Here is a 19,204-nt window from a genome sequence, read left to right as displayed (position 1 = left end):
GAGAGTCATACAGAGAGCTCCCTGATCAGAAGTATCTATATCAGACTTCACTTGGCTGAGAAATAGACCTTTATTGTGTTGACCTACTGAAATGAGGTTATTTATTATAGCAGTTAACATACCTTGATGGATACAACAACTAAAAATAATATCAAGTGGAGATAGGCAAAATAGGTGAAGAAGATTAAGAGGTACAAAGTTCTAGCTATAAAATGAATAACTTATGATGGTAAAAAGTACAGCATAGGGAGTATAGTCAATGATATTGAAAAAAATCATGGGGATGTGTAATTTTAAGTTGTACATTTGGTATTGCTGACACACTTTAAAAACAGCCATCTTAATATGCATTTTTCAAGATATTTTATTTGCTGTCTTTTGAAATAAGTTTCAAGGTTATTGGAATGGCATCAAATCTTAAATTTATGTTTAAAACAGACTAATAATAGAGGAACAAAAGGTGAGTACACACATATATACTCAATGATCATGTCCTGATTATGTTACAGCCTGCCAAGGACACTAGCAAGCCTTGTCTCAACCACTCTCCTTGAGGTCATCACACCCTTACACGGTAAGGTCTAACAACTAAAATTCCCAGTGTCAAGGGGTCATAACGTTTGCATGTAATTTCTTTGAATGGAATGTCTAAAATCGATGGTTTATTACCATGATAGAAATGTCCTGGTTCCTGAATTATGAATCAAATATATTATAATATGTACCTGAGTGTAAAAAGTAATGACACAGAAGGAGCCTTTCCCAAGTCAGTCTTTTAGATTCATAGAAAAGATGTCAAAAGCAGCCTGAGGAGTTATGCGTCCCTCAGAGGGGTATGTTCAAGAAAATAAATTCAACTACATAAAGGATTTTAGGCAGCAAAATTCATAACCTTGGGATTATAACCCCAAATAAAGAATGGGTCAAATACTAATTTAAATGATTAACATAGGAGAGAAAAGACAAATCTCCCATAAAATAGTCCAAATATTTTATGTAGATACTGCTCCTTCAAGGAGGTGGGATAGAACTCTTCACCCCTCATGTGTGAACTACACTTAGTGGCTTGCATCCAAAGAATACAGGGGGAAAAAAAAGGAGGAAATAACTTTACAGTGGAGAAATCTAGCAAATGTTGCTTCAGCCAGGCCATCAAAGTTAACATCATCAGCAGTAAGTCCTGTTGATAGCATATACCCTTGATATGATGTGATAAGAATGACACTTGACCTCTGTGGTCTTCCTCTCCAAAACCTATAATCCCAGTGAAATCATGAGAACAACATCAGACAAAAAAACAAAGTGAGAGACATTATGAAATACATGACCAATACTTCTCAAAACTGTTAAGATCATCAAAAACGAGGAAAGTCTGAGAAACTATCACAGCCAAGAAGAGTCTAAGGAGACATGACAACTAAGTGTAATGTATCCTGCATGGGGTCCTGAAACAGGTGAAGGCTATTCAGAAAAACTTGTGAAATTTTAATAAAACATGGTTTAGCGAATAATAATGTATCAATATGGATTCATTAGTTGTGATAAGTGTATCACAGCAATCTCAAATGTTAACAGGAGAAACTGAGTGTGGGATACATGCCAACTGTTGGTATTATTTTTGCAACTGTTCTAAAAATCTAAAACTATTCTAACATGTAAAACATTTGTTTTTAAGAAAAAGAAATTTAGAAATGAAACATTTGCTTTTTTTCTTAAAAAATAAATTTAAGCATATAGTTCACAGAAAAATTGACCACAATCTCCTTTCTTTCTTCTCTAATTCTCCAGTTCTCTGAAATTCACTGGTGGATTTCTTTCCGCAAATCCACTTTCGTTCCTCATTTTCATCTGTCTTGTTGGTCATCTTCTTGATTACACTCTTGCTTTAACCCCATCTTCCTCAATGTAAGATGCTCCCCACCAGACATAGCCCAGTGGAGATTTAGTTTGTCCTCTGTTACTGTTTTTCTTGGAGAAGTTAGGTGACCAGACTCTTGTCCTCTGCATTCTTTCTCATCTTTGTTTCAGGTCTCCAGCAGAGGGCTGGGGTGAACTGTGGACCCATTGATCATTCTGAGTCCCATTACATGCACAGATGACAATAAATCAGCAAATTAAGGGGAGGGGGAGCAAATCTCTTTACTTTAGAGAAGTTTTTGCCAAATTAGCAGAGGAGGAAATAAAGGTAGGTCTTAACTACCATGCTATTTATATTTACCCCCCAAATAGCATATATTTAGCTAAAATCACTGAATATAAAATTTAAAGGGAATTCAATGAATATCTAATTCTACATTCTCAAGTTACACATTAGGAAAATAAAGGTCAGATGGTTTTTGTGACCAGCCCAACATGTAATGCAGTTAATGACCAGAAAAATCCATGACTATTCTCCTCCTCTTCTTTTCTCATGTTCTTCAAACACTAAATTCAAATTTTCGTCACGATTCAGGAGAGTTGCAGGCTTTGATGTGGTAATTCTTCTTTCTTGTCAGGCAGGAAACATGGAAAGAAATGAAATAGCAAATGAATACACTAAAAGAATGAGAGTGACCAAATTCTATGTTATATTCCCTTTGACTTGAAGACCTATCTAGAGATTTGCATCCAATAAGAAGGCTTGCATGAGCAGCATGACAACCTGCTTGATGATCCAGCCACTACTGCCTTATATTGCTTGGTCTCCAGAACTATAGGGCTTCTGAACACCATCTTTCAAGTAGATTCCTCATTAAATAACCTGCAACCATTGTTTTTATTTAAGCCTTTAAGAGCCTCAGGAAGCAATCGTCTTGTTTAATTAGTCCTGTCTTTATCACTTGATTCAAGCGAGTAGTCATTCACTAATTCACTCAGGTATCCATTCATCCAAATCCGATGTGCCAGACACTGAGCTAGGGGCTAGAAACACAAGCATGAGTATCAGTATTCAGGTATCATCCCTGAAGTCAAACTGCATACTGTCTAGTAATTTAAGTGTTGGTGAAGAAAACCCAACAAGGTTCCCTGTAAAATCTCTACAGAACCTCTAACTCTACTCATTAAATATTTGAACACTATTTCACAACCTATTAGATAAAGATTCAAATGGTGTCTGTAGTAAAACAAGTGAAGCATTCTTAAAAACTACAGAATTCAAGAAAAGAAATTTAAATTGTACATTGCTTCTTCTCTCTTTTTAGTTGTTATTGTGTATATACACACATACAAACATAACCATTTCCAGGTTGATTAGCAAAAAATCGATATTGCCAATAATTATTTTAAATATTTATAAATAAAGATGTATAAATTTATCAAGTCCTCTGTTCCCCTAGGTTTCTGTGACTTCTGGGTTATCTGGTGATGATTTCATGTCTGTATGTCCTTTGTGCAACCATGGATGCCAAAGGTATCTCAAGGGCTAAATCAAGCTCAGATACTTTATCTTCCATTTACAACAGAAAGCAAGAAATATTTTCTCATTCAGTTATGCTTAAGGTAAGGGATTGAATACATAGCCCAGGCTGTTGTAGAAGGAGTTATTAAGGAATAAAGTTATTTCACTAACTTATACAACAAAGTGTAACTCTAATGCTCTGGCACACTCTCATAACACTTATTTCTTTCACTCACTACATATTGACTTTCATCTATAAAGTTCAGTGTCATTGTGTAAATTATAAATAGTAGCTCTGTTTGGCACAGTTCCTGAGAATAAAGAATTTTATTGTCCTACCAAAGAAGAAATCCTTCAGAATTATATTACATAATTCCTGCAGCTAATTAGTCTGTTCTGATGCCACACTGTTTGTGGTTGCCTTTGAAAATGACAATTTCTTGCATAGTTTTTGGTGCCAGTTATGTTACTCAGTTCAGGTATAATGAAAACAAATTCGTCTATTGTCAGTTACTGTTCAAAGTCAGAGGCAGAAAAAAATTGCTGCAGAAACATTCCAAACCAGCTAACTGCCTGAGTTCTAGGAGACATTCTAGGAGAAACTCTTCACAAGAATAAAAATAGCAATAGTGAAAGTAGCTAGCATTGTGACATTTCCTTTCCGTGCATCATCTTACTTAAACCTTACAAAAACCCCTGTGAAGCAAGTGTAATTACCCTCCTCATTTTAGATAAGGCTGTTGAAGTTCTAAGAGATAACTTGCAGAAGCTCACACATCTTATAAATGGTGGAGTTGAAATGAAAACTCAGAACATGCCATCCTTATAACCATTAGTTTTTAAGGAATTTATATTTCAAAGGGAATTATTTAAACTCTTTTTTTAAAAGCTACTGTTTAGTTTTGAGCAAGATCTAGATTGGTCATACTTCAAAGGAGAGTTACAAATAAGAGTGACTCATTGGAATATACCCTGAGTTTTGGTTCTATTACTGTCATTGATCACGATGTAAGTAATTTACGTGTGTCTACACATATAATATATAATACACATATTATATTATTTACCAGGCTCCTATCTTAACATTGTAAGTTTCAGGCTGTGATTATTGTATATGCTGAGCTTTCCTGTTTTCCTGATTTTGTTCATGATCTTCTCCTTATTTGGAATATTCTTTCTCCCATGTCTACCTGCTTAACTCCTTCTAAACCTCCAACTTTGATCAGTTACCTCATCTAATCCTCACAAGCAGTATTTTAAACTTTTGCCACTGTTTACTGAACCTTCACCTTACATTGAGTTTCCTATTGCTGCCCTAACAAATTACCACAAACTCAGTGACTTAGAACAACATGAACACATTATCTTGCAGTTGTGGAGGTCAGAAGTCTGAAATGAGTATTACTGGGCTAAAACCAAGGTGTCAACAGGGCTGTATTCTTTCTGGAGGCTCTAGGGGACAATGTGCTTTGTTATCTTTTCCAACTTCTGGAAACCAGCTATACTCCTTCCTTCATCTTTAGAGCTAAGAGTATAGCATCTTGAAATCTCTCTGTGATTCTGAGCCTCCTGTTTTCCTCTTTTATTTATAAGGACCCTTTTGACTCCACTGAGCTCACCTAGGTCATCCAGGATAATCTTCTCTAGCTCAAGGTCAGTTGATTAGTAACCTTAATTCTATAAGCTACCTTAATTCCTCCTTGCCATGTAAAATAACATATTCACAGATTTTGGGGATTAGGACATGGGCATTTTTTATCTCAAAGAGAGATCTGTATTCTCGTGTTAATAGCAGCATTGTTCACAATAGCCAAGGTATAGAAACATCGTAAATGTCCGTAATATATACACATACACACATACATACACAAACACACTGGATTATTATTTGGCCTTAAGAAAGAAGAAAATCCTGTCATTTGTGACAACCTGGATAAACCTGGAGAACATTATAAGTAAAATAAACCAGAAAATGAAAGATAAATATTGCATAGTATCTCTTATATGTAAAATATATATATTAAAAAAAGAAGTCAGACTTATATAGGTATGGAGAGTAGAAAAGTGGTTGCCATGGTTGGGGGGTGAGGAAATAGGCTGTCTTTTGTTTTTTTTTTTTTAGAAAGTGTGGAGGAAGGGCAGAGAGAACCTTAAGCAGGCTCCATATCCAGCAGAGAGCCTGATGTGGCACTCAGTCTCACAATCCTGAGATCACGATTGAGTAGAAATCAAGAGTTGGATGCTTAACCAACTGAGGCTACCCAGGTGCCCCTGGGAGGTGGGGAAATAGAGAGAGATTGGAAAAGGATGTAAACTTTTAGTTATAAGAAGAGTAAGATAAATAAAGTCTGAAGATCTAATGTATAACATGGTGACCATAGTAACACTATACTGTATAATTGAAATTTTCTTAGAGAGTAGAATTTAAATGTTCTACCTAAATAAATAAACAAATAAATAAGGCAGAAATATGAGGTGATGGGTGTGTTAATTAACTCAGTGAAGGTAATCTTTTCACATATATATATGTGTATATATACACATACATATATGTACACATACATATATATGTATATATATATTCATCATATTGTATACTTTAAACATTTTGCAATTTTATTAGTCATTCATACTTCAGCAAAGCTGGGGGAGAAAAGAAAGAAAAGAAACCTCTCTTGATCCTATGGCCTTCTCCAGTCACTACTCTGTGATTCCCTTCTTGAAGGACAGATACTTAGGCTTCGATTAGTTGTATAGTCTATTTTAGAAGTGTCAATTTTGTTCCATCAAAATATATATGTCATAGCTTTAGAGTAAGTCCTGAAGTCGGATAATATAAATCCTCTAATTTTTTTCTTTTCTGTATAAAATTGCTTTGGATAGAAAGAAAACACAGTAAACCTGAGAATGTGAAGTATAGAAATAATAAAAATAAAAGCGGGTAATAACTAATAGAAAACTAGATACAGAAGTCAGTAATAACAAATCAAAAAGACTAATAAAATTGATAAGGCTTTGAAGTCCATCAAGAAAAGGAGAAGAAATAAAAGCAAGATTAGGAACAAAAATGAGGACCTATATGCAACGTAAGTTATAAGAATACTAAAGAATATTGGGGTACCTGGGGGCTCAGTCAGTTAGGCTTCTGCCTTTGACTCAGATCGTTATCCCAGGGTCCTGGGATCAAGCCTCACGTCGGGCTCCCTACTCAGTGGGAAGCTTGCTTCTCTCTCTCTCTGCAGCTCCCTTGCTTGTGCTCTCTCTCTGGGTTGGATAAATAAATAAAATCTTTAAAAAATACTGCAGAATATTAATACAATTATGGGGAAAAATGTAAAAGTAATTTGAAATAAATAGTTTCTTAAATAAAAATACAACTTACTGAAACTAATTTAAGAAGAAACAAAAAACTTGAATGGTTCAATAAATATCAAAGAAATGAAATTATGCATACAAATAAGTTTATGTCATTTTAAAAATGAATTCTTCCAAATATTCAAAGAATTTCATAGTAAATTTTTAAGCACATAAGTAAAAAAATCATAAAAGAAAAAAGGTATATTTTGGTAAGGGGAATAATAGATTAGGTAGGTACTGAACTGAGAACGATATATACCAAACAACTTATACACTTAAAATATGGACAGCAACAGCAAAGCTTGCTTAAAGTAGATAAATTACCAACAGTAATTAGACTTTTTATTATACTTACCTCAGAAATGTAAAATAAATCACATAAAAGTAAACAAAATGTAAAAGAACTGATTAGTATGGCCAAACATTCAAGCCAATTGATAGATGAAGCAGATTCAGTCATCTGTTATGGTTCTGGATGGTGCATTAAGACAAAAAAAAAAAAAAAGAATGTATAAAGATTAAACAGAAAAGTTGAAACTGCCATTGATTGCAGATGATACCCTCATCAATAGAGAAAACCTAATAGAATCAATAGATAAACTATTGGAATGGATAAGAGTTCTGCAAGTTTGATACAAGATCAAATTTAAAATTAAAATGTTCCTCTACAATAGAAATAATTAACTAGATAATATAAAAGCAAATAAGATATATCAGTAAAAGATATTTAAAGTATCCAATAGTTGATAAGATAAGGAATATACAAGCTCTTAGGGTGTCTGGGTAGTTCAGTTGATTAAGAAACCAACTCTTAATTTCAGTTCAGGTCACAATCTCAGGGTCATGAGATGGAGCCCCCTGTCTGGCTTGCAGTAGGTATGGAACCTGCTTAAGATTCTCTCTCTCCTAAGTGCAACCCTCTTGCACTGTTAGTGGGAATGCAAGCTGGTACAGCCACTCTGGAAAAGAGTGTGGAGTTTCCTCAAGAAGTTAAAAATAGAGCTACTCTATGACTCAGCAATTGCACTACTGGGTATTACAGGTGTAGGGAAACGATGGGACACTTGCACCCCAATGTTTATAGCAGCAATGTCCTCAATAGCCAAACTGTGGAAGGAGCCACAATGTCCTTCGACAGATGAATGGATAAAGAAGATGTGGTATAGATATACAATGGAGTATTAGCCATCAGAAAGGACAAATACCTACCATTTGCTTCCACGTGAGTGGAACTGGAGGATATTACGCTGAGTGGAATAAGTTAATCGGAGAAAGACAATTATCATATAGTTTCACTCATATGTGGAATATAAAAAATAGTGAAAGAGACTCTAAGGGAAAGGGAAACTGAGTGGGGAAAAATTAGAGAGGAAGACAAACCATGAGAGACTCCTAACTCTGGGAAACAAACAACAGATTGCAGAAGGGGAGGGGGGTGGACATATGGGATGACTGGGAAATGGGCACCAAGGAGGGCACTTGATGGGATGAGCATCGGATGTTATACTATATGTTGGCAAATTGAATTTAAATAAAGTGTTTTTAAAAATTTAAAAAGATTCTCTCTCTCCCCTTCCTCTGCCCTTCCTTCCCCTCCCTTCTACTTGCATTTGCACATACTCTCTTTCTCTAAAAAAAAAAAAAGAAAAAAGAAAAAAAAAGAATGCACAAGATCTTTATGGAGAATATATATTTTTAAATTTATTTATTCATGAGAGACACAGAGAGAGAGAAGCAGAGACACAGGCAGAGGGAGAAGCAGGCTCCATTCAGGGAGCCCGACATGGGACTCGATCTTGGGTCTCCAGGATCATGCCCTGGGCTGAAGGTGGCGCTAAACCGCTGAGCCACTGGGGCTGCCCTATGGAGAATATTTTAAAACTATTTAAAGTTACAAAGGAAAAGAGTGCTAAATAGTAGACTACATCGAATTCATCTATGAGGAAATTTAAGATTTTAAAAGTGTCAGCTGCCTTTAAATTAGGTATGTACTCAATGTATATTTAATAAATTATCTGAGGATTTTTAAAGAGCTTTTGACAAATTGATTAAAATTTATATGGAAAAATAAAAGTACACAAAAATATAAATTTATAAAAAAAGAGGGAATACTTTATAGTACATGAGCAATCAATAATAAAAATGAGGTTTGCCACAGAAATATACACTATATCAATGAAACAGAAAGGGAACTCAGAACATCTCCCTTGTGAATGGGAAATTGGCATGATAGAGTCAGTATATGAGAAACATGGAGAAGGGCATGGATTATTAGTAGATAGTATTAGGGAACTAAAGTCTCACTAGGTAGAGAAAAATAAATTTGGATTCCTAACTCATACTATCTATAAAAATAAAGTTTGAATGGACTGAAGATTGGAGCACCGGGGTGGCTCAGTGGTTGAGCATCTGCCTTTGGCTCAGGTCATGATCCTGGGGTCCTGGGATCGAGTCCTGCATCAGGCTTCCCTCAGGAGCCTGCTTCTCCTTTTGCCTGGGTCTCTGCCTCTCTATGTGTTTCTCATGAATAAATAAAATCTTAAAAAAAAAAAAGATATGAATAAGCAAGTCACAGAAGAGGAAACCCCAATGAGTAACATGCATAAGAAAAGATGTCAATGTCAGTAATAATCAGATAAATGATAATTACAACTAAAAACTTCCTAAATTATACACACCAGATTGGCAAAAAGTACAAGGTTATATATACCAAATGTTGGCAAGAATAGAGACTCTTAATACTATCCAAGGAAGCACATGCTGGTGCAACCATTTGAAAAGGCAATCTAGCAGTATGGAGGGAAATTTGATCTGTGTATACTATTTGAGCCAAAATGTACATGACTCTGTGTTTATAGAAACCTATTAGGGGTCATGTATTAGTAGAATATTGAACCCATCCTGTTTGTTGTAGGTAGCAGCAACCCAGAGTCTGTTACTAGAAAGTAGATAAAGGATACATTGGAAGCATACATTGGAACACTCCACTGCAGTCAGATGTAATGACTTAAATATATATACAGCAACATGGATACATCTGTAAACAGAGTTGGGTGAAAAAGAAACAATTTAAGCAATAGTACACTACCATTTATATAGATTAAAATGTGCAGGGACACAAAGTAATACTATGATTATATTTGTCAATACAGACTGCCATAACAAAATACCATAGCCTGGAGGCTTAGACAACAGAAGTGGATTTTCTCACAGTTCTAGAGGCTGGAAGTCCAACATCAGGGTGGTAACATGGTTGGGTTCTGGTGAGAGCCTTCTTTCTAGCGGCAGGTGGTTGCCTTCTTATATGGGAGAGAGGAAGACAGAGGCAGAGGCAAAGGTTCTTCCTCTTAAAAGACTACAGTCTTATTGGATTAGGGCCCCACCACCATGACCTCATTTAATAGTAATTACCTCCTAAAGATCCTATCTCTAGGTACACTGGGGTTTAGGGCTTTAACATATGAATTTTGGAGGAACAAAATTTAGTCCGTAGCATTTCACCCCAAGCTCCCCAATGCAAATTCATGTCCTTTTTACAAAACAAAACAAAAAAAATCCATTCCATCCCAGTAGCCTCCCCTGCCCCCCATCTTAATTCATTCTGGCATCAACCCTAAAGCCTAAAGTCTGAAGTCTTATCTAAATATCATCTAAATAAGATATGGCTGAAACTTGAGGTATGACTCATTCTGAGGCAAAATTCCTGTGAATGGTGAAACCAGATATATTATGTGCTTCCAAAATACGATGGTAGATGGGCATAGAATAGATATTCCCATGCCAAAAAGGAGAAATCAGATGGGAGGAAGGGATAACACATTCCAAAAAGTTCAAAATGTAACAAGGCAACTATTGAGCTCATTTGGTTCAATATTTTGTAAGACCCTCACCCCCAACACACTGGGCAGGATCATGCTGGCCCCCTGAAGTGGGAAAGATGGCCCCACTCTTTGAAATGGTGGAGAAAACAGCTTTGCCCCTCGACCTGTTGTGGGAGTGGTGGTGACACAATTCAGTACTTGGCAATGATTTTTTAGAGATCCATACATATCTGACACAAATAAAGCAAAATAAAGTGGGTACCTCTAACAAAGAAGGAAAATAGAAATGTGAATAGGAGATGAAGAGGAAAAAAATATGAGACCTTGCATGAAGCTGTAATCATAGTGCAATAAATAGAAAAGTAGAATTAACTCACTAACTACACTTGAGGTCCAAAGAGAAAAAAATGAATCTAGCCTCCCTCTCTTTAACCTTGTACCTGAATAATTAGTTGCAGCTCATAACAATTCTCCTTGTATGACCTTCTGCCATGGAAATTGAGAAAACAACTCCTACCATATGTTGATTCCTTGGCTAGATTTTGACTTTTCCAAATGAGCCTTAAGAAAGAAGTAAATTTATTTATGGTAAAACAAAACAAAACAAAACAAACAAAAAAAACATATAAATGTTAATTAGCTCCAAAGGAAAAAGAGGCAAAGGTGAGATTCCATCTAGAGCCAAACTCATTTGGTTATTTGGCAGGAAGTGGGAAAGGCAGTGGAGAAGCTAGAATAGGGTTTCCACTTGGTGACTGGTTCCTCAAGGTTCACCTTGCTCTTCATAGTCTTGTAGGAGGCATGTTTAGGTTCTAGTTTGACACCCAGGCCAGAGAGGCCTATCCAGACTTAGAGTCCTGAGCTTTGGAATGTCCTTGAGTACCTTACTGAGCACTTGGCTAGGACTTACTGACCAGAACAGTTTTCCAAGGAGACTTGGCTCTTCCTGGAATTACTACAGGAGCAGCATCTGAGTGAATATGGGTGGACTCTAAAAATGTCAAAGACAAATCATCTGTTTTCATAATAAAACACCATTTTAGTTGAATTCCAACCTAGCATCTAGAACATATACATTTTTCTAAAACCAGAGAAGGATATTTGTGCCTTTATTGGCTCCCAGCACACTAGCAAAAACTTTTCATACTTTTTTTCAAATGTGAGATTCTAATCTTTTATTAATGCTCAGGCTCAGCTATCTAGTCCAAGCTTACCATATTTGGGGTCGAACTTTTCTATGGCTCTCCTTCAGTTTGAAAATCTCTGCTTTGTTTGGTCTGAGGAAGAAATATCTTTGTTTCTCATTCTGAGATTAAGACATACTGATTTATTTCTGTGGCTCATGGAGGATTTGGTGTTTATTTCTTTCTAATTGCATATACTGTTCATTAACTTCTAACAAGCAATATGAAGAAGCATTAAACAAGAAATTTAATGGCATAATATTATTTAGCAACCATACTTATTTGTGTTTTAGGGCATATAAATGAATGTAAACATTATTTGCTAAGAAATAAACAGTGGTACAAAAAATAATGAAATTTCTGGAATAGGATCAGGAAAAGCCATCTTTTTTTTCCCCCCCAGACATGAAATTATAAGTTTTCCATGCAATTTTCTATGCAGAGAATTATGTGCCAGGATTTTAGATCTGTGATCTAACTCTCTAATCTTACTTCTGATTAGGAGTTAGAAAATTATGTGGCAATCAAATCAAAGTTGGGGATATAACTTTAAATTCCAATTCCCTTGGATTTTAGAATTATAGCAAATTCAGAAAGTAAAAAATAGACACAATAGAACTTGTTTTCAGTAAGAATATGAAAAGTTGATTTGGGGACATGTGGAACTTAAACTGCCCATAGATTCTTTTAAGTGTCCCTGTGATTAGCTAGAGCAATTGCCTCAAAAGGACAGAGTGTGGAATAGAAGTTCTATTTTGGGAGTCATTGGTGTGGTTTATTGAGCTATTATTATATGTCAAACAGTATTGCACGTATATTAATTCATTTTACAAGTAGGAAACTAAGGTATGAAAAGGTTGAATAAATTGGCTGAGGTCCCAGAGCTAGTAAAAGGCAAGCTGGGATTCAAACCCAAATAGTTATTGAGAAACTTTGCAGTTATCAATAAACTTGTGAGAACAAAAAGAAAATCCCAGAGGAACAAAGCATATAGAATTGAAATCTATGGAATTGAGTTGAATGTTCTCTAGAGTCTACCAACTCATACTTTGTATTTTGCTTGGTATTTACAATGGAAGGTGTTTCTTAAGCTTTGTGCTATGCTATGACGTAGTTTCAGTTGATGATGTATTTTGTTGATCTACTAAAAGGACAAATCAAATTTAGTTAAGAAGTACAAGGTCATGGAGTGTATGAGCGGCTCAGTTGGTTGAGCTTCTGACTCTTGATCTCAGCTTAAGTTTTGATCTCAGGGTTGTGAGTTTAAGCCCCACGTTGGGTTCATGCCCCTTAAAAAATGTTTTTTGAACAGATAGAACCTGGAATAGTGTCCTAATACCAGACTAGATACATCTTTCTAATAACACATTTAAGAAGTACAAGGACTCCACTATGAGCTCCATAACGTAGTAGGTAATCTTGACATGCATCATTAGAGAAATTTCCTAAATCTGATTGCTGGGATTAAGAAGGTAATTCTGGAACATGCATAATAAAAAAAATGCTTTCTCCATGTTGTTGACAATCTTTGTGAGGTGGTGCTGGTGAAAAATTCACCTTCAACAATTGCATGAGTTCATCGAATTTGCTAGATTTAGGTGGAGCAGTATACCAGGCCTTTAAATGTGCCTTGGATAAATGGATCCTTTCATTGTGACAGATCAACAGATGTAACTTTTTCCATTTCTAATCTTTTGGTAGAAATATTCTAAATACCTTGGAGCCTAATATTGCACTTCTACCTCTGTCTTGACCTCCTTTTGCCCATACTGTGGATAAGAAGCAAATCTCTTTGTTCCTCAGACTTTTGTTATTGTGATTATTTTTAGTTGCCTCTTTATTGGCACCCGTGCCAGTGTATTACCAGGACAGTCTATCCAATGTCTGTGAGAAACTGAATAAGGACCTACTGAATCAATAAGTTGTCAAAAGCACTACAGTCCCTATTCAGGACTCTCCATTCTACTTGTTTTCAGAGGACGTATCTCTCAACCTAACAATCCTAGGCAGTAGGCTGGGGAATATTAAGCATTTCCATTCTAGGCGAAACAGACTAAAAACCTATTTGAAAACTAAAAATTTCATTGTTAGGAGTTGTTACCAATTGCTTTTCAGTGGATTTTTAAAGTTCTTTTGCTGGTAATTATTATTTTGTTTACAGAGATCTTAATCATTTTTTCCCAAGGATTTGAGAATGAATAGATCTTCTTAATATTTCTTAACATTTCTTAATTGAATGATACTTATAAGCAAAAATCCAGATTAAATCACTGACACACAGAGTACTAGAAACGAGGACCATCAAGATAATAACAGAAATCAAAATGCACAAAAGCCTCTGGCCTACATAGTGGCACTAAAATAAATCCAGCTTAGTGGTTTGCATTGGATTCACAGTTCTTCAGCTCTGTGATTTCCAGTATTTCATTTTTAAAGAGTCTGATAACAAATATCTTAACAAAAGAAAATATAATTTTTCTCTTAAAGGAGCTTTAGGCTTTCACATAAAACTTTGTATCTTTGGAATCTCTATTAGCAGTTATGGATAGCACAGGAATGTAATTTAAACAACAGCAGCAATGATATTTTTAATATCCTAGATTTTACCTTTCCAGAGAAGTATACCTTTCCTGCACATTCTCCACTTTGTTATCATTTCTACTCTCCATCCCAGATTTGTAGCTGTGATATTTTTCCTCTGTTTTATTTAATTTTAGCTTCACAAGTTAATAAAAGAAGAAAAAAATGAAATGTTTATTATTACTAAGATGAACTTAGTGCTGGGGAGGGTGATATAGTTAAGAGATGTAATCACTTGGAGAGAAGAGATACACCTGTCTGTATTAGTTATGGTGGGCTATCACAAACAAATCAGAGTGTTATGTCTCAAAAATAATAGAATTCTATTTCTTCCTCAGGTAGCTGTTTATTGTTGATTGTTCTGTGATGGTGGAAGGCCTCTACTCCATGCAGTTCTTCAGGAAACCAAGCTGATGGAAGCTCTGCTGTCTTCAACTAGTTGTTCTGGTCATCTTTGACACCAATCAACCTTTGGGGAGTGGGGGATTGCATCGAAGGTCTCTGGAGGTTTTGCTAGTCTAGCCCAGCAGTGGCATATATCATTTCCACCAGAAAGAATATAGTCATTTAGCTACCTAACTGCAAAGGAGTCTAGAAATCATGGAAGAAAAGGAGAATGGATTTTAATGGACACTTAGCAGTCTCTGACATGAAATCTGGGAAAGACAAAATAGTGATGAAATGGCAAATGAGTACATGCTCTGGTGGAGGGTGGAAATAATTTTTAAAAAATGTATTTAGAAGGTGAGAGAAGGTAATACTCAGTGTGGAACAAAGTCATTGGGAAGAGTATCACTCAAGAGATGGAACGATGGGAGAGAAGATAAACTGGATAAATGAAGACAAAAGGTGAGAAGAAGGGGAAGGAAATGTCTTTCCTTTGTTTTTCCAATCTTCTTCTTTTAAGGAGAATCTGTCTTTTCCTTTACAGTGTCTTTAATGACAATGTCACAAATCCTGTGGCTGTGTCTCTTTCTGATAACACTAACCATCCCACTCCGACTTGTCCCAATTTCATTGTCTTTGTTTTTCTTCTGCACAAATTACTACGCAGGCACGCACCTCTGCGTGTGCATGCACACAGACTCATTTACCTTGCAAAAATTGCCTTTTGTTTTGTGCACTCCTCTGATCTCTACTTGACAATCTATTGCCTAATGATTAAAACAGCTTCCATTTATTTACATGCCAGGTGGGCACTGTGTTAGGGACTCTGGGTACAAAGATAAATAAAACAGAGCTCTTGCCCGTGAGAAACATGGGGAAGCTAATCACCTAATTCTTAAACAACATCTAATTTGGATCCTTGCTCTAATTTGTGTGTCTGCTAAAGTAGATATTACTGTTCTCATTTTGTTTATTAAGAATTTGGAAACCATAGTTTAACTGCCTTCTCCAAAGTTAGGCGTCTATACAGATCATGATAGAACTTTTTCCTCTACCAGACCCTCCCCTGCTGCTGTTCCAACTCATTCAACTTTTTATTTTTTTTATTTTTTTATTTTTGTCTTTTTTTCCCCATTCAACTTTTTCTTTATGTTCTCTGTGTCAGTCCCTTGTTCATTCCTATCTATAACATGTCCAGTAATTAAAATGATATATTTCTTACAGTCAGTCCTTTATTTCTAGAAATTCACTGCATTCTTACATTTTCTTATATTCTCAGCTAAAATATTTCTACTTCAATTTTTAATTGAGGCCAAAGGATACATGCAAAATAATAAGTATATTTTAAAAGTAAATTACAAAGAGGCAACTTCTGAAATGGAATCAATATTTATCAACTAAGAGCTCTGTGGGAAATTTCAGAGCTGGGTATTTAGTAGAGAAATGTACGGTGTTCTTGCCAAAATTATAAAGTAGTGAAATGGACTCACTTATGTTCCCCATCAGTTCTTCAAGATAGGCATCCATCCATTTTTTTTTTAACAATTTTTTTTAACAAAAAAACCCACAGTTCTTGTGGGTCATCTATATGCAGCTACTGTTTGGATGCTGAGAATACAAAGACACGGATTCTGCTCTGGAAGGGGAAGGTAACTGAACCAAAAATTATAGAACAATATCCCTGCTGCCCGGAATCTCCTGTTTCAAGGTCACATTCAGGTCTGACTCTCCAGGGCAGTAAACCAGGCCCTGGATTTTTTCTTTCCCTGGCTATTTACTCTATCTGTAAAAAGATAAATGATTTTTCTCTCGTACAGAACATAGAACATAATCTCAAAAGGTGTCACAAGCTAAAACTAGAAACAAACAGCCTACCAAAGGGTTAAGATAAATTCATGTATGACATCCACAGGTGGCTCCAAATGGAGACTAAGATACCTCTAACTTCTGAAAGTGATGACAAGAACAGCCATGGCCTTCTGTGTTCCATTGGAATCACTGCCACCAGGAAAATATTATATGGTATACAGAAAGGGACAAAAGAAAAAAATAAATGGAGAGTTTGGAATAAGGCTCAGCATGTTGGGCTTCCATATTGGGAAACTTAATTGACTTTTTTTTTCCTCGTTGTGATCTGAGGACACTTTGAAATTACCATGGAGAGAAAATTATGCAAAAAAGAAAACGCTTTTGAAAAAAATTGCAAGATTGCTTAATTATCTGCACCGTGCAGAGACTTGAATAGTCTCCTTATTAGAGTATTGCCTTAAAGAAGGGAAAGAAAATCTGAACCAAAAGATGAAAAAAGGGACATGTTTGAACTGATAAATCTAAATGCAAAATGATGATAACAACAAAGCCTTAAAAAGATTGCTTCCTTGTAAGGCCTTAAGCTTTACATTTGGGTGAATGTCCTGTTAGTGTATTCCTATGCTCTACTTTCCCAGACACCGGGATCTCCCAGGGCCGTGCCCTCCCATGTCTACATTCCATTTGACAAGATTTAAAATGCTAAAGCTTTTTAAAAAGCTTCTGGATTCTGGACCTGGCAGGCTTTTTTTTTTTTTTTTAATCTTTCCTGATAGAACATTGAGAAACAACACCAAGGTCTTCCAAAATAGGTCACGTGGTAGATGCATTCCATTTTCGACCACACTGCAACTGCAATATAATATGACTAGCCAGCCATAGCATTGAAGACCAGTTTTATACTATCCTGTACTCTATCCAAAGGCTTTTTTTTTAAAAAAAAAGATGTATTTATTCATTTATTTTAGAAAGAGAGCACTTTATTATTTTTTTTAAAAGATTTTATTTGAGAGAGAGAGAGCAGAGCGAGGTGTGTATGGGGCGGGGGCGGGGGGGTGCAGGGGGAAGGGGCAGAGAGGCGGGGAAGTAGCCTCTCCGCTGAGTAGGGAACCTGATATGAGGACCCTGAGATCCTGACGTGAGCTGAAGAGTCCGGATGCTTAGCCACTGAGACACCCAGGTTCCCCTTCAATGTTTTTTTGTTTTTTACTTTTAATAAACTATGTTTAAAGAACTATAAAATTCATGACATGACACCTGTGAGTATGGCAGTGAGGTCCTAGTGAACCAGAAGTCACCATGTAATTCCTAGGATTTGAAGAGTTAACTCTTCCCTCTGTGGAATGTAACACTATTTAGGGATGTGGGCAAACTAATGGATTTGGCAGTTCTCATTTTTCCCCTTGGTCAAGTTCTAAATGCAAATAAGAGACCTCAAAGCTGTCTGGAGTCCCTGAAGCACTGCATATGGAAGCTCCATAGCCAACATAATAGCATATGTACAGCATAATAGTGAAACAAACTATTCTGTTTCCAAATTCTTATCTGGGTTGCTCAGATTTTGACCCCAAATACTGTTCGTTTGGTTTGAATTCTAGCTGTACCAGGCATATCAGCCAGAATGGGTGATTTAGAATGAAACAGACTTGTGTTTCTGTGAAATAATGAATCAATAACTTCTTTGGGAGCAGATTTTGAAGGCTACTGATTATAAGAAAGAGCAAGTAGGGGAACAATAGAATGCCACTAATTATGCAAAGATTTTACCAAACTCCTAAGGGGGCTTCTCAGCCCAGTTTCCTCTTTCAGGCAAGGCCACCATTTGAGCTTCATTACACAGTGTTTAATCTCTGTCCTTGAAGTTCACAAATTAACTTGCTCTGTGATTTCCTCCCTGTGACAGCCTCTGGCTGTGTTTTTACTGCCTTAACAGCTACCGGCAGGCAGCTTGTCTCCCACATTCACTACAAAGTAAACAGGAATTTGGTCCCAGGGTAATTGGCTGCTCTCCAGCATAAGAATGCAAGTTATTCATGAGCATTGTGGACTGGCTTCTGCTTTACCCAGACTGTTTTCACTAGAGAGCACAAGGACAAAAAGAGTTGTGAAGGTTTTTAGAATCTTGAGGATTATTCCATTCAAATATGTGATAACCTGTGATTCTTCTCCCCAACTACTTGCTAATCTTCCCCCACCTCTTCTACCATCTTTCATTTCATGGTGACTACTGGAAATTTACCAAGGAAGCTGCCATGAAATTATGGTGGGTTTTTTTTTTTCTTTTTCAGAAATATAAATGACTCAATAAACACATATGGATGCACTGTATTTTGGAGAAAGAATACGTTTGCAAAGCTTTTAAAATTAAATCTTCATGAGAATGTAGGAGTAAATGCCAGATGAATTCGTGAGTACCTAGTTTAATGATAATCCAAAACAAACTTTAAGAAAACAATGGAGAAAAAGACTTGTGGCTTCAAGTATAAGAGTAAATATCCTTTGAAATTTGAGTTGGTGAATACTAGATTTAGAGCCTATAAAAATTAAGAGATTTAAACAAAATCGAAGAAGGCAAAATGAGTCACCTATTCATCATGGTTGGGTAGGACACATAAAAGACTTTGGTCTTTTATCTTACTTGAAAGTTCATATATTTTTTTTTTAATTTTTTTTTATTTATTTATGAT

The 19,204-nt window shown here is 36.0% G+C and overlaps 1 long non-coding RNA gene across 3 annotated transcripts in view; it reads left to right on the top strand.

Moving 5' to 3' along the window:
• Positions 1 to 19,204, top strand: part of LOC140635760 (uncharacterized) — a 192,280-nt gene that overhangs the window by 128,659 nt on the left and 44,417 nt on the right. The window contains exons 16-19 of one of the 3 annotated variants that reach the window (XR_012033096.1): positions 510 to 574; positions 3,318 to 3,480; positions 14,660 to 15,170; positions 18,806 to 18,924. This is a non-coding gene — a long non-coding RNA (uncharacterized lncRNA). Of the gene's footprint in view, positions 1 to 509; positions 575 to 1,266; positions 1,565 to 3,317; positions 3,481 to 14,659; positions 15,171 to 18,805; positions 18,925 to 19,204 lie in introns of those variants that run through there. The other 2 variants (XR_012033098.1, XR_012033097.1) reach the window with 2 other exon arrangements.

The sequence above is a fragment of the Canis lupus genome, chromosome 6 (genome assembly GCF_048164855.1).
Source record: "Canis lupus baileyi chromosome 6, mCanLup2.hap1, whole genome shotgun sequence".
NCBI lineage: Eukaryota > Metazoa > Chordata > Mammalia > Carnivora > Canidae > Canis > Canis lupus.
The sequence above is the reverse complement of the archived record's forward strand: the minus strand, read 5'-3'. Positions and strand labels throughout refer to the sequence as shown.